The following is a 10,267-nucleotide window of genomic DNA, read 5'->3' on the forward strand; positions in this document are numbered from 1 at the left end:
AACTTTCGAGCCTTCTAACCTTTGACGAATTAGCATATCCCTTTCCGACCATCATTCCCTTTAGATTCTGGCAATCTCCTTTCCAAATTGCAAGTAGCAAGGGTACCCCTACCTAGACCCATTCATCCAACCCTGGTTCCACATTCAAAGTTGTCTCATAGACGGCTTCGTTGCAGCCCATTGCCTTCCCAACTGCCCTACCACCCACATACGTGCTAGAAGCTACGGTGGCTTCTGCCCATCCATTCGCTCCTACCCTAATCGTCTCAGCCCTTACCCTTTCGCAATCCTCCTCATCACATGGCCAAAACCCTCAAGACCTTTCCACTATAAGCAAGGTCAGACGAAGAGATGAACGCGAGGTTTATGGCGATATCCTTCAAACCCTCAAACCACTAGAGCAACTTGATGAGGAAGTCGTCAACCAACCGCACTCAAGCGATCACAAATCTATGAAAAGCAGACGTTCTGGTGCTGTAGCCTTATCTGCTGAGGCATTGCCCAAGGAGTTTCAGAAAAAAGCAAAGAAAGTACGTAAAGGTCTGGGAAACCTTCGAAAAGATGCATCAGCACTCATCGCCATGAGACTGTGTTTATTGTCTTATTTCGTAGGTCTCATTAATGTCTATTTAATCCTTATACGTAAAGATTAATTTATTGTCTTATTTTGTAGGTCTCATTCACCGAGGAGGTAGAACTAAGAAATCAGAGACAAACGAGACTAATTTGAAGCAATTTGGAGGTGTTTTGAAGCAATCAGGACCTCATAAAACAAGAAAAATGTTTCTTATAAATAAGTACATTTTCTGCATATTACACTTATCGCATGCATCTTAGAGATAAGATAATGTAGAAAAAAACACTGAGAAGGGCTTATCATCATATTGAGTGTCTAGCTTAATCACATATTCCATCTAGTTGTTTAGAAAGAGTTAGTAAAAATCCTTCTCAACCCTCTTATCGCATAACTATTATCCAACTCACATTGCTTCATTTTAAACATAACTCTCATCACATATTTAGATTTAAGTTAGCTTATTCAATCACCCCCTTGAACATTTTAACTCGCGCTAAGACCATATTTTTAGTTTCATTGCAGGCTTATAAACCATCCCTACGTTCGACCCTGGACTCACTAAGATCTCTGGTCAAATTTGCACTTGGGTTTGACTAGTGAAAACTGAGCGCTAAAGCACAAAAGCATTATTATTTCATTTCGTATATAGAACACATCACCTTCCTGTGACCTAGAGTCTGAGTATGATATTCTGAAGCATAAAAAATGTTGAACTTAGTTCTTAATGAGGTTTATACTTTATGTCAAGTGGAGTTCCTAGCTGCAAAAGTACTCTTCATAGATGTTGTGAATGTGAAAGTGAAAGTGAGGGCGCATGATATTTTTAACCTAGGTTACTATGAGGTAAGGTGATGGACAAAGGTTACGCACCTTAACTTGGGATAGCATGAGGTAAGGTGATGGACAAAGGTAACACGCCTTAACCTAGAGTAATATGGAGTGTTGGATAAAAGAGTTCACTCTCAGATAAGAGGGTAAGTATAAGTATTTGGAGTTGAGCAAGATGGCCACTCTCAACTAAGGAATAGTCCAGCTTGTTGGGGTTGATGCCCTAAATCTCATAGGGTCCTCTAGTTTGTAAACACATGTATGAACAAAAATTTGTGATGTAAGAATATGAGATATTTTATTCACTACTGTCTATGGAATATGAAATATTGTAGTTGAATTAACAACAAACCAATAAACTAAGATCTCTGATTATTGTTGTAACTTAAGCATATATGTGGAGACATACAAGTGGATCATGCCTAAGTAATAACCTAAATGGTCTGTAGTATATGGATAAAGAAGGAAAACTTTATCCTGGTAACACTATGGATACGACTTGTTTATGACTGAGACTTTCATTTCACTAGGATGACCGTAGGTAGCATGACCCGAGTGAGTTGGAAACTTTTGCCTATGAGGGCAGTCCTTTGATTTGCATGGGTGCGAATGGCTAGATCACTGACTCAAACCTACCACTTTGGTGATTCTTCTGATTGGTGAGCTGGGAACTCAACTACACAAGACGGAATTCACTCATTCCCTAAAGCAGGGGTAAGTAGATAAATTTCTCCCTTAAGGGCTGATTTCGGGGCTTGAACAATGTGGTGGCACATCTTCTCATGGCCCGAGAAGTGTTCACTCATAACAAAACTATGATGTATTGTTCATGAGAATAATCAGTTGTATTTAAGGAGTTAGATGTAACTAAAGGGGCAAAACAATAAATTGGCCCAACTGTACTTACGAGCGATTTGTGAAATGTTATCGTACTGTTGATTGGTTATATCTAATGGACACAAAAATATATCTGTAGTGCGAAGAGTACAGCTGTCGATATTTAAGGGAATGCCCTACAATTAAAGGATGACGGATATCATGATTAAAGACTTTAGTCAGTTATTCACGTACCGTTGGTGCTTCAAGCTACAGGTCCATAAGGTCCCCTTGGTAGCTCAATGGATTCATGTTGAGAATCAATTTTTGGGTTAGCTTGAACTGTTCAAATTAATAAGAGAGAATTTAATTATGTATGATATAATTAAATTTATTCAATTATATAAGATATAATTAATTTGATGTATTAGATACATTATTGGAGGAATTAATATAAATATGATTTATATTAAATGTCATTAAATATTACATATCATGTGATATTAAAACTATAGGTTATAAATATAATATGATAAATTAATTATTACATTTATTTATAATTAAAACAATTATAAGATAATTGTTTGGTTGGTTATTATTTTCTCCTTTAACCGTTTGAGTGGGAAGTTGCTATCAGTTGTAATAACTGAAGGATAAATATGAAAATGTTTTTCATTTTTCATCATCACAACACTTTCAATCGAATGAAATTAAAAGTTATACGATAGACTTTGAGAGAGTGAACGACAAGGTATCGAGTTTACTAGACGACAACTTCTCGTTTGCTAGATGATCGAGTACCCAGTCTATACGATAGACTTAGACATTCTCCCACTTACTCATCATTTACTTGATCGTTGAGTTCCTCCTTCCCTCTATCAAATTCAAACAGAGCACACACCTCCTTGATTCTCACATCGAGAATACCAAGGTAACCTCTTGGTGGTATCGATTTTTACCGTTCGAGTGTCGAGGATCAAATCTTACTTGGTTGGGTTTGAGGATCTGACAGTTTGTGAGTGCAGTGGTTGTTCGATGCGTGTGTGCTCATAATCGAGTTTGATTGCATGCTGGACTGGTGTTGATCAAGGGAATACACGAAGAAGAGTTCTTCAAAGGTATGTCACTCGATTCTAGTTGGTTTTAAGAAGAAAGCATGATGTAATTTACTCGATGATGTATAACTATGGGTGTATATTCATAAATGCTTTGTTCTTTCACAATGGGTTTGGAACGATCTTGCTTCCACTCACTGGTTCTCTTGTGTAAGAGATCCTTCACAGCTAAGTATAGATATGATTTTTTATGTTAATGTTTATGTGAATGATGGTTGCCTAAGTTTATGTTTCTGATTAAAGCTTTCAGTTTCAGTTTTCAATTTAGTCACTCACTAGGCTAGTAGCTTACCCTGTTTTAAATGTTTTTTTTCCAGATAGCGGTCATCTCTCCATAAGTTAAGTGCGCTGTAACTCTGCCACTTAAAGATAAATGGAAGGAAACTTAGGTGGTTATTTTGTAAATATTTTTATACGTGTTGCTTATTAGGGACTAGTTTTGAGTCTGCGGGACCCAATAAACTTTGCTGTTGCTTATACATAGTAATTTACTATGAATAGTACCCTAATATTGTCTTAAACTTCGAAGTTCAGTTAGTTCTTGAATGACATTTGTGATGTTGGGTTATTAAACATATCATCTAAGTAGTAACTGTCACATAAGTGTTGGTAACCTCTACCATCACACCTCTTTTAAGCTTAAGAGGGTAATCTAGGAGGGGGTTTGACAAGTAGTGGAAGAGTTTTCCTATTATAGATGTGGTAATTTCGAAGACGTTGAGGAAAGTAAAAACAGAGGCTTGAAAACATATAACTAAATCAATTTTGCGGTGATTTGGATAAACTTGTTGAATCAAGAAAGAAACTCATTAATTAAGGAGACGATAGTATGATGATTTTAAAGAACATAAAAATGATTACATAAGGTCAAAATGAGCAAAATTAAACTCAGGTAAACAAGAAGCATCACTAAAACCATACCACTATATTTGATAAAATATCATATATATTAATTAACGTTGTTTTTCGATATAAATTCGATAAAAAAAAAAAAAAAAAAAAAAAAAAAAAAACGTTATAGCATTGTGGACACTTCAAATTCTATATATTACACGTTGTAGCACACAATTGACCCATATATATTGGATTTCACAAACGTTGCCTCATTAAGTAGTTAAAACCGCACCGGTTCAACAAGAAGAGACTGGATAAGAACTTTGGTCCTACCCTTAGCATTTGTATATCCATCCTCATCAGAATAAAGCAAAGCAATAACTCTGGTAAGATTTAATACACACAATAAAAATGGCATTGGAACAGTGGCTGGATGAAGGCAACATTCATTTATATTCTTCCATGCATCTTCTACTTGCTTTTGAAATTCAGCACATGTTTCTTCTTTTGAGCAGCCATAATTGTTAAACATTCAACGGCAGAAGCAATATGTTCTCTTTGTTTCTCAAACTACAAAAAAAAAAAAAAAAAAGATAGCAAACATATATAAATTAGTTTAGTAGAAGGATTAAAATAACGATGGTGAGTTGTTAAAATTTTAATTTTACGGATATATTTATAAATACATCAAAAAAAAATATATATATTAATATCGATAAATATTAAGATATCTTTTAGGTGGGATTGAGGAATGATGGGATGATATAGTTGTGTTAATGTAATTGAGATAATCGGTGCATCCATTGATCCATCTCACTCTTGTGACATTGAAAAAAAGTATAGTAAAATGTTTTTGTCTATTAATGATGGATTACGATAGACATCTATTAGTGGGCAGTAGTATGTGTTAGACATCCATGAGACACTAATAGATGTTTATCGTTGTCTATAACTTATAGATAGTGACATTTTGCTTTATTTGTAAATAATTTGGTTGATTTTTCTTTATTTAAAATTAAAACAACCCTGTTAAGAATTTTAAATATCATTTAAAATAATAATTAAGATATTTTTTTATGTTATAACACCATTTAATCATTAAACTTTTAATTTTGTTCCACTTTGGTTTATGCACTTTCAATTGTCCAATTTTTGTCTCTATACTATTAATAAATGTGAATACTCTTTCCAGTTAGTTTCCTATTGCTCCTTCTCCCCCTCCCCCACAAAAAAACTTTTAGTCTCTATGAGCATTGTTATTTTATAAATTCTAAAAATATACGTATATTGTGTCTTTTTCTTACATGAATATTATAGTTATTATTGAATCAAATTCAATAAAAATTAATTTTCAATGACTAAATTTAAAATTTATTTAATGTACCGGGATTGAATTTAAGTTTTACTAAAAATATAAAGACTAAAATTGGACAATTAAAAGTATAAGGATTAAAACTGAACAAAATTCAAAGTATAGGAACCAAAAGGGTATTGAGCTAGGTCTTATATATCTTGTTAATATTTATAGTCACGTTAATTAGGATTAATAGATTATATATTTTATTTTATTTTATTAATAATTATAACAATTATATTAAACTTCAATATCAATGTCAAATTTTGTAAACTACATATACATCGATAGATATATTTCGAGATATCGATTGATGCTTTAGTCTATGTGATACTACAAAAGTGAGCTTTGTTCGGTGGTAATTAGTATGACTTTTGTCTTTAGAGGTCGGTGATTCAATCCCCACACCCACAATTGTTATACTAAGAAAAAATCATGCGACATTATTGGCTTATCCATATCTCTGGCTTTTCACTTATATATATTGTTTTTAACATTTTATAGTCATGTTAATTTGGATTAATAGATTAATTTTTCTATTATTTTATGAATATTTATAACATTTATATTAAACTTCAATGTCAATGTTAAATATCATGAACTGTAGATGTATCGACAGATATATTTCGAGGTATCGATTGTTACTAGAATCCATGTGATATTATTAGTTTATTTGAAGTAGTGAAAGTGACGCATACCTTATAGGAGACAACATCGTTTATGAGGGCTTCATGAATTTTGGGGCGCTCAGAAAGCCAATCAAATACCTCTTTAGTTGCAATGTCACCCATGCAAGCAAATGAAATAGTTGTAAGTAGTCCATAACCTGAGCTAACTAGAGCCACTTCCATGTATTCTTCAAATTTTGGTTTATACTTTTTGTTCAGCCATTCAGCTTCTTTGAAATAGGATTCGGCTTGCCTTTTCATCTATTCACACATAAATAAAGTTGAAACTTCTTAAACATGTAAAGAATGATAGCAAGATTAATGGTATTAATAGGAAATTATGAGAAGGATAATATTTAATTACCGCTTCCTACGCAAAGTAAGCACGATACAATGTTCCATCCTTCACCATCTCTTTCTCAATCTCTTCGAAAAGATCGAGCATAGTTGTATAATAAACATTCATATACTTCGGGAGTAGATTAATCATGCTTATGTCCCATTTAAAAAATTAAAGACAATGTATAACTGATTGAAGTATATATGGACTATACATATAAAATTGAAAAAGAATTTGGAAGCAAGTCGGTGGGTAAAGAAAGTAATCTGTTGATTGCTAAAGTGAAGCTGGAGTTCTTCAAATATTCCATAAGCATCATAAATATCATCCATAATTAAGATCATGGGGATCACTTTAGTCAATATTTTCCTTCCCACATTCAAATGAGGTTCAAAATATACACCCAATGCCCAAAAGTAATCCTCCACAATTCTATCTCTCGCAAATGGAAAGTTCGTTAGGACCTTCAATTCTTTCCACCACCTATACTAATTTATTATTTGCATTAATTTTATTTCAAATTTTCCAATGTTGTCAACAAAGATCAACGCTAAATGTATAAATAATTTTTTTATGAAAAAAAACAAAGAAATTAACTTTGATAAATAAGTATATCACTTTGATATCAAGTAAAATTGTATGAACATTTTCATCTCAGTTTGCTTTATATTTAGTTTTCCTTAAAACAAGGATGGGTCACTGTAAAAATCAAAATCTTGATAACATATATTTATTCTTTCTACTTTTTCATATTTCATTTGGATGACAATGAATCATTGTCATTAATCTGTTGGGTTATATGTCCCAAAATTCGCCGTTTGTAATATTATATATAATATATTTGCAACAAATATGTTATTCAACTTTTGTTCAATAAAGTTGTTTTAGAATATGTAAATCGCATCAAATTCAAAAAAATACGATCCATGGTTGTTACATGAGTACCTGGACTTTATGTGGAGACATAAGAGTAAATCAAGTTCGAGTAGATAGCCAAAATAGTATATAGTATACGGATAAGGCTTGGTACCTTGTTTTGGAAATACTATTGGATGTGGCTCACTTTATATTTAAACGATGTAATCCTCAATCATTCATGTGGAAAGGTTGTTTAACATTAATTATTAATTATTAATTATTGAATTAATATTATTATTTTTACACTTTATCTTTTTGAATTTTGTTTTCAAACTAAAATTTGAATTTTAAATTTAAAATTCAAAAGTTCAATTGAAAATGGGAAAATACATTTCCTAGAGAATAGTCGGGTAGATAAAGTGGTTGTCTATAAGATTTTGGTGTGAAGATTTAAGCTGGATTTCAGTAACGGAGGAGTTTCAACAAAGGTATAATTTATGAAACCCTATTTGATTCATATGAACATGCTTGCTAGATTGTTAAAATGGATGGAATTAGAGTGCTTAAGATCTTAATTGCTTCCGCCTCTTGCATGTTAACTCCAACATAATCATCATACGATCAACATTGATTATTAGATGCAAGTAATAAAAAAAATTATTAATAGATTAATAATACCTTTTAATGAAATCATATATGAACTTAGTTATGGTTAAGTAGCTATTTGAGTTTTAGTTCGTTTTTGAAATTGAAGCATATTATAATTGTCTCATCTACAGAAAATGCCAGTAAAGTCAGTTAGAATTATCTTTCTTGATACGAAAATGGAAGCATATCATAATGGTAGGAGTATCTACAGATTTCACATAACTCCTTTTGGTGAATTTTTCGTAATATATTGAAGTCTAGTTTTGAGAATGTAAGCAAAGACTCATTGTGGGAAGGATGTTGTTGGTATATTCCCAAATACTCTCTTGCCTTCATTCTTGTAAAACCTTTTCTAATAGGCAATTTCAGGGCATTGCTAACTTCAGTTGCAAAATGAGGATTATTGGAGTATTCAATATATGTTGTCAAAATGAGGATTATTGGAGTATTCAATGCAAAATGAGGCATTGTTCTCCATGTTCCCTCATATGTGATGCTTCATATAAGCTCAAAATTCCTCTTTCATCATTACCCAATGATTCTTAAATTTTCCACTGTTGTCCATAAATTTTGAGAATATATCTGTTTGAATTTAGACTTAAAAAAATTAATAACTAGTTCTTAAACAAATTATAATTATAATTAAATTTTTCAATGTCTAAAGTCTTTATTCATAACTTTGATTTTTCTTAAGAGCCCCTTTGATAATCGTTTAAGTCCCATTTAGAGATGAAAGTAGTGTCTATAGGTTTAATTTTCAAAAGCAAAAAACAAAAATTTTAAAAATAAAAAAAGTAGTTTTTACAAATGTGTTTTTGTTTTTAAAATTTGACTAAAAATTCAACCATTGTATAACGAAAGATGAAAATCATGGTAAGAAATCAGAAGAAAATAAGTTTAATATTCAAAAATGAAAAACATTCCAATAAAGAAGATAACATTAGTTGCGTCTTTCATAAATACAATGGTTAATTTCTTAGCCAAAATCCAAAAATAAAAACAAAATTTTTAAAGTTTTTTTTGTTTCAAAATTTGACTTGGTTTTTTAAAACATTGGTAAAAAACAGATAACAAAGAAAGAAATTTGGAGATGAAAGTAGTGTCTATAAGCTTAATTTTCAAAACAAAGAACAAAATAATTACCAAACAAGGCCAAAATGGTTACCAAAGGGGCATTAATTTTTTCTTTGTAGTTTTTCAAAACTATGCACGTTTTCTTATAACATTTTGATCACGTGGCTTATAAGAATACGAAACTGTGCACTTTTTTGTTTAATTTTCAAAATGTGACTTCATTTTTTAAAACATTCCAATAAAGAAGATAACATAACAAACAAATCAATAAATGATAAATAATATGTATATGCTTTATTTGTAGCTTTAAAAAAACCTAATTTTTAAAAACTAAAAACAAAAACAAAAATTGTTTGTGTATAACTTACCACATGAAATCCTATAACTTTGTTGCCTGATAAGTCGAAATAGAAGAGCAATAGTATGAAGATCTTCATCACCATCTTTATTCGATAAAGTGGAATAAGACATGTATAAATGTTCTAAGAGTTGGTCAATCTCATTTTTGAAATGATAAGATACACCTAATCGTTGGATTGAATCAACCAACATTAGCTTCTCTAATAGGTTTTCCACTTAAACAAGCGCCATCATCCGTATTTCTTGTTTCAACTTTCCAACTTGTTCTTTCGTTCCATCATCCACTTTTTGAAATTAAAAGAATAAAAATTTAAAATTATTGAAAATACAAAAGTATTGGATTAAAGTTATACGCGCACCATAAAAGACAACTAATTAAAAAAAAATATTCAATAAAGGCAATTTTTAAGTTTAGTTTTACCAATGCATCATCAAAGGTAAATGAAAGGAAATGATCCGTCTAAATGCTAGGATGAAAATTTACAATAGAACGCTTAGTATCAGGAATGTCATTGGCTTTCATAGTTGAAGTAGGAAAATTTGAAATTTGAAAAGACATTATTCCGTTGTCAAAATGGGGAAATAAAGAAAAAAATAAGGAGGAGGTATGTTATTCACTTGAGAGTTTGAAACTATTGGTGAGACACCTTGCGATTATAAATCATGTCTATTTATAGGCTGCTTTCCATTATATATTGTTTGTTGGCCCCAAATTCTTATCCCATCCATTCAAATCATTGCATAAACTAACCTACATTTTGTCGATGAGCCATATCTTATGTTTTCTTATTTATG

General features: G+C 31.4%; 1 pseudogene; it reads right to left on the bottom strand.

The window, feature by feature from the left end:
• Window positions 1–4,392: 4,392 nt before the first annotated feature.
• Window positions 4,393–10,031, bottom strand: LOC150032477 ((+)-gamma-cadinene synthase-like; annotated as a pseudogene).
• Between the last annotated feature and the right edge of the window lie 236 nt (window positions 10,032–10,267).

This window comes from Benincasa hispida, chromosome 11 (assembly GCF_027475165.1).
Source record: "Benincasa hispida cultivar pf3 chromosome 11, pf3_genome.v1.1, whole genome shotgun sequence".
Lineage (NCBI taxonomy): Eukaryota > Viridiplantae > Streptophyta > Magnoliopsida > Cucurbitales > Cucurbitaceae > Benincasa > Benincasa hispida.